Raw genomic sequence first — 7,390 nt, forward strand, 5'->3', positions numbered from 1 at the left:
TACACTACTATCTTAGCCAGATTGACCCATGGATTATCTTATCAATCTGTTTTGAAGAATAGTTTTTCTTATTAGATATGTTATATGTTGGTGTAATAAATAAAAAATTATAATTTTAATAGGTACCAAAAACATATAAAAGAAAAAGTAAAGCAATTGGAATTTAGTAAGAAGTGGACGGATGGGGGCATGAACCACATTTTATCCCAATAAATTTTAACCAAAATAACTTTTGAGTGAGTCAATAAGTCATCTATTTATAAGCTCAAATTCAAATAAATTTATCATAACCGACCCATTTGGTAGATATACCTACTTGAGTAATCTTGAGGGGAGTTAGAGTTTAAATCACAAGAAATTTAGTTAGAAGAAATGTGATCACATAACCTTCTTTCCATTTGAAATAGATTTAAATGACGGTAAATTTATCCCTTAGCCAATGTATTCCATATTATTTGGTAAAATCATTTAAACGACCCTCATAAAGTCATCTAATTCAGCATTAATTTAGTATATACAACATGATGTAATCTAATTCCTATTTTTCAAAAATTGAAGTATAATTGTAAACATTAAATATTCCACATAGTCTTGACTTTTGTGAAGAAATAATTGACCGAACAATTATTTCAAAAATATAAGGTTAAGTGCATTAATGACAAATTAATTAATAAACACAAAATTCTACATAAAAGTGTAACAGTGTGTTTTGCAATCCTCATAATCGTCTTTTATTATAATCTAGAGTGATATTGAAAAATTTAGCATAATTTCAAAATGTGCAGAATTATTACTTATTTTAAGCTCATTTTAACATTTTACCTTTTTTAACTATTGACAAAATTCATTTTTATACAATATATAGATGTGCATAATTTGATAGTTGGAGTACATAAGATATACAATAGCAATGTTTTTTCTAAATTTATATTTTTGCCTCACTTCTTTGTCATTTACCTCTTTATTTCTGAAACTTGTATGTGTTGTAGTGCTTCTAAGTCGAAGAGGAAAGGGGGGGGGGAGGGGGGGAAGGTCGAGACAACTGAACCGAAAGAAGATTTTTGTTATATTTTCTGATCTAAACAACTGATTAAAATCTATTTTTTGTTCATAGATCTCTTCAGACTTTTCATTTTACAAACTTTTCTCAAAAGGTGTGTTTATTTAGAAAATTGAGACTCTCTTGTTTATTTGTTTTTGTTACTTTAAAACTTATTTTTGTTGTTTTATTTTTGCAGCATAAAGAGATCAAGAGATGACTCCCCATTTGGTTTTTCCCATAGAGATTCGCAAGATCTTTGCCTTCTGTTCATTTTTTTTTCTAGGTCAATTTTGTATGTACTAAAAATTTTTAGATGATTTTTTGATAAATTAGTTATTTTTCATTCCTATGATGTATTGTCTGTGTATCTTAAGTGATCAAGACATGTTCGATGCCATTTTTTTGCAATTACTCAACAACTCAGAGTAGTTAAAAACCTTTTTTGTCTTCCACAAAGAATTATCAGGAACAACTTAAGATAGAGATTGAATCTTTACCATTTATTGTGTTTGTTACGGTTGATCTAGTTTGGTTTTTATTTTTCAGATAATTCTTTGTTAGGTTAAGGGCTCCAACGTATGAAAAGTACCACTCTTTATTTGGTTGTATCATATATTAAAGGATTTGTGAATTCAAAATGAACTATTAAAAGCTTTTTCATTTATCCCAAAATAAGCATTGATATAAAGTGGAAGACCATTTAATAAAACTCTATATTATATATTGGACAAATAAATTTTACTACAAACTTTTAGCTATGGTTCTATTTGTCACAGTCAATCACATGTTTCTGGAGGTGGTCTGGGTAATATTAGTGGTGATAGCGATGTTGACAGAGCTGGTGCTAGTAAGCCAAAAATGACGATTGATGTGGCATTCTCTTATTTGAACCAAGTTAAGGGCAAGTTTCCAAATCAAAGGGAGAAGTATATCACATTCCTTGTTGTTATGATGAACTTTATGAGAAAATGGTTTGCTGCTACTACAATTCGACTAATCGTCACTAATTTCTAATCTTATTTGATGATTTATGTGGAACTAAGTCTTGATATTTCTCACAAAATTGATATTGTTGGTGTCACAGAAAACGCGAAAGATTTATTCAAAGGACATCCTAGTTTGCTCCTTGGTTTAAATCCTTTTTTACCCAAGGGCTATGAAATAGTCTCGAATGATGAATATGAGAAAACATATTTGATGGAACAAGCACTCAATTTTGTGAAAAAAAACAGAGGTTGCATATATGTTACTTTATGATTTTAAAAATAAAAGGACTACCTTTTTATTAATTAAAATTTTTTACTCCTAACTTATGGTCTACCTTGTTTCAAATATGCATTGCTATGCGGATTTAATTGAAAACATATTTCAAATAGTTCGATTGAAAACTCATATTGTTCTATATTATTGTTCATCCTTTGTTTTATCTAGCCCTACATTGTTAACTTGATACAGAACTTTGATCCTGTTAGGTATACTATTTTTTTTCTTCATTTTTACATTTTCAATTAGTATATTAATAAAGATAACATAATACAATACTCCTATGCGTATGTTAATGGATATAGATTTATAAGATCCCCTAACTATAGTTACAAAAATACCTATTTAGATATAATTATTACAATATGTCCTAGTTTGGTACAATCCATCCATTTATCAGCTCTGTCTATTTCAATCCAAGCCGTAAAAAGTTACACTAATATCTTAGCCAAATTATCCCATGGGTAATGTTATCAAACTGTTTTAAAGAAAAAAAATTCATTTTTTTGATATGTTATATATTGGTATAATAAAGAAAAATTATAATTTTAAAAGGTACCCAAAATTTATAAAAGAACAAAAAAAGGGAGATTGAAACTTAGTAAGAAGTGGGCGGATTGGGGCGTGAGCCATATTTTATCCCAGTAAATTTTAACAGAAATAAATTTTGAGTGAGTCAGTAATTGATCTATATATTAACTTAAATTCAGATAAATTTAGCATAACCGACCCATTTGGTAGATATACCTACCTGAGTAATCTTGAGGAGAGTTAGAGTTTAGATCAAATAAAATTTATTTAGAAGAAATGTGATCACATAACCTTCTTTCCATTTTTAATTAATAGAAATGACGGTATACTTAGCCCTTAGCCAAAGTGTTCTATTTCAGTTGGTAAAATCATTTAAATGAACCTCATAAAGTCATCCATTTCAGCATTATAAAGAAATTAGTATATGCAATATAATATAATCTAATTCCTCCTTTCAAAAGCTGAACTATAATTTTAAACATTAAATATCCAACATAGCCTTAGACTTTTGTAAGAAAACAATTGACCGCATAATTTGTTAAAATATTGTAATCACCCTCGAGGGTATTTGTGTGTTTTAGGTCCTTTTACTGTTTTTCCCCTTTCTTACCGTGGTTATGGCGTTTGTGTGGTGTCAGAATGGGTAGCATGCTTCTCGAGGTAATTGGTTTAGTTTAGTTAAGAAAATTAAATAAATTATATCCGGAATATAAACAACTTAATATCATAAAGACTGATAATGAAAAATTAGATCAATTAATAGATAATATATCTAAAATAGAATATAAATATATTCAATATTTAAAAATACAATGAATAACAAGAATAACGAATATAGACAAAAACTTAATGAAATAATTATAGAAAAATGACAAGAATTAGAACATAGGCAAAATAGACTTAACAATAATATATTCGCAGGAATTTGTCACAAATCTATAGTAGCCCAAAGAAAGACTATTTTATATCTAGAAATACAAATAAATAACTTAGAATATAAACTACAACATAATTTATAAATGAAAAAAGAAGAATACGCAATAGATGAAAAAACATATGAAAATTATGACGGATTAAAAATAAAGATAATATTTTCTAATCTAGGAAGAAGATATAAGAAAATAGGTGACTATATAAGTTTAATGTTAGGAAAAAAAAACGGTAAAACTAGAAGATAGTTTAACTGGTATGGTAAGAATAACAAAAGAAAATGAAGAAATAGATAGAAGAACGAAAATTGAAAAAATAAAATAACAAGCAAAAAAGGAAGTACAACAATTAGAAGAAGTAAAAAATACTAAAATAATAGAGCTAGAAAAAGAGCTAGCAATATTAAAAGAAATGTATGAAATTAAACAAAAAGGAAAAGAACAAAAAACAAAATTAGCAAATGAGATAATTAAATTTAAAGAAAAATTGCAATTACAAGATGAATTAGGAGAAAAAGAAGAAAATAACCAAGATAATCTACCCGAAATAAGAGTTGATGAAATAAACGATGATGATCTAGAACAACATTCGGAAACAAGCGAAACTTATACGGAACTTTTAGCAAACATAGATAATACAAAGAATTTAGAAGTAAATACAAAAGACGTAGACATGGACGAAAAACCTAGCACATCAGGAGTAAAAAACCCAAAAAATTTTAATCCAAAATATTATAATGAAAATTATGAACAATATGATAAAGAAAAATCTACATGGGATAAAAGATTAAGTAGAAAATGGACGCCCAAACCAATAACTGGACAACATGATTTTTTAGATTTAGACTGTGTACCAGATATAAATAAAACAATCCAATTATGGATATGATACATATCAAAACAATTAATAGATAACAAGATAGTAATAGCAGAGGCACCAGGATACATAGAAAGAACACTTATAGGAACAGTAAAATTATGGCTACAAAATTTAACAAGTGAAAGTTTAACAACTTTAAGAAATAATAAGAAATTTGATGGTGGAATAGCCACTACAACCATGGAAATATTATATAAATACGAAATAGCTATAAGAAATGAATTTAGTAGTATGACAACAGAGGTAGAAGAACAAAATAAAGAAAAAATCATAAATCGGAATCTAATGACAAAATTAGCAATATGTAATATGTGTTACATAGATGAATATACATGTGCATTTAGAGAATATTATTATAAAGGAACATATAGCATAGAAGAAAGTAAAGAAATAAGAAAATTATATTTTACAAAATTACCAGAACCTTTTAATTCAAAAGTAATAAAAAGTTGGAATGAAGCAGAATTAACGGACACCTTAGGAGCTAGAATGAAATTCTTGCAACGATGGTTTATGGAACTATATGAAAAGCATAAAGAAGAAATAAAAATGGAAAAAATATTAGTAAAAAACTTAGCATGTTGCAAAAATAAAACAACACCCCAATTTGGTTGTACGGATAGGTATTATAAAAATAGAAAGAAATATAATAAAAAATATAGATCAAAATATAAATATAAAAAACCAAGAAGAAGGTACTATGTAAAAAACTACAAAACCAAAAGACCATATAGACCAAAAAGAAAACTAACGGAATGTACTTGTTATAATTGTGGAAAATTAGGACATATAGCTAGAGATTGTAAATTACCTAAAAATCCAAAGAAAAACCAAATATCAGAAATAATAATAGACGATGAAAAATATACACAAATAGAGTACATAGATTATGAATTAGAAAGTGAAGATAGCATATATGATTTATCAGAAAATGAAATAGATAGTAACATAGAAATAGAATCAGATAAAGAATTCTATAATATAACAAATGACTGAAGCAGACAAACGAATAATAAATAAAGAAATACAAGATATTAAGGCTAAAAATCCAATTAAATATGTACATTTAGGAGGAACAGAAATATTAATAAAAGCATGTTTTAGAGAAGGAATAGATACACCCATAGAAATATACTTAGCGGATGATAGAATTATACAACCCATAGAAAAAAGTATAATAAGTGCAGTAAGAGGTAACCTCATATACCAAAAATTTAAATTTATAATAAGTGTTAATTACTCAGTAGCAATAAATGACAGAAATATAGATAAATCGTTAGTATTATATTGGAGAATGACAGGAATAGAACTAGCCCCGGGAAGTAAAATATTTACAGCTAGATGTAAAAACTTATATGTTTTAACGACAAAACATAAAATAACAGCAAAAAAAATAAAAATAAAATAAAAATAGAAGATCCTTTTGAAAGAATAGTCACAGTCATAGACAAGAATGACTATAGTTATAATGAAATTGACATAGAAGAAGATTTAGAAATAGTAAAAGAAAGATTAAGTACATCAACATCAAAAAGAATAAACATGAACTGTGAAATACCACAAATCTCATCAAAAATGAGTACCTCAAGAAGAATAGATAAAACTCTATAAAAATCAATGGAGGGAGATATAAAACCACATCATTACTACATAACGGGAATAATGGAACAACGAAAATATTTAATATTAATAGATACAGGACGAGAAGAAAACTATATTACAAGAGAATTAGTGACAGAAGATGAAATAATAACTATTGAACAATCATGCTCCGAACTACCAAAAGCATTAATGTATACCGAAGAAACTACAGAAAAGGAAATAATCATCGGAGGAGTAGCAATAGCGATAAAATTCAAAATATATCAAGGAAATGAAAATATCATTTTAGGAATAAAATGGCTAGAACAAGTAAAACCATATAATCTAGAAGACAAACAGTTAACAATAAATTATGAAAATAAAAGAGTAATAATAAAAAGGGCTTTAGTATAATAAAAATATGAAAATATATATACTTGCAAAGATAATAATAGAAGGATATTACAACCGATATTATACACCAATGATAGATACGGGAGCAGAAACTAATATATGTAAATATAATTGTTTACCAGAAGATAAATGGGAAAAATTAAAAACACCGATAGTAGTAACGAGATTTAATAATGAAGGAAGCATGATCACATATAAGGCAAAAAATATAAAAGTACAAATATGGGATAATATATTAACTATAGAAGAAATATATAACTTTGAATTAACTACAAAAGATATGCTATTAGGAATGCCATTTTTAGAAAAATTATACCCACATATAATAACAAAAACACACTGGTGGTTCACGACACCATGTAAACAAAAAATAGGAGCAAAAAGAGTAAATAATAAAAAATGAAAAACAACAGAATGGATAAAAGGAAGTGAAAAAATTACACAAAAAATAGAAAATATAAAAGAAGAAGATCCTAAAATAGAATTAATTATATTCTCTATAGATAAAGTAAAACTAATTCAAGATAAGTTAGAATTATTATACAGTGAGGATCCTTTACAAGGATGGGAAAAAACATAAAACAAAAGTAAAAATTGAGCTAATTGATAATAATAGTATAATAACCCAAAAACCATTAAAGTATAATTTTAATGATTTAACCGAATTTAAGATACATATAGATGAATTACTAGAAAAAGGATATATACAAGAAAGCAATAGTAAGCATACAAGCCCGGCATTTATCGTAA

Source organism: Solanum verrucosum, unplaced genomic scaffold (genome assembly GCF_900185275.1).
Source record: "Solanum verrucosum unplaced genomic scaffold, falcon-dt-bn FXZP01000383.1, whole genome shotgun sequence".
Lineage (NCBI taxonomy): Eukaryota > Viridiplantae > Streptophyta > Magnoliopsida > Solanales > Solanaceae > Solanum > Solanum verrucosum.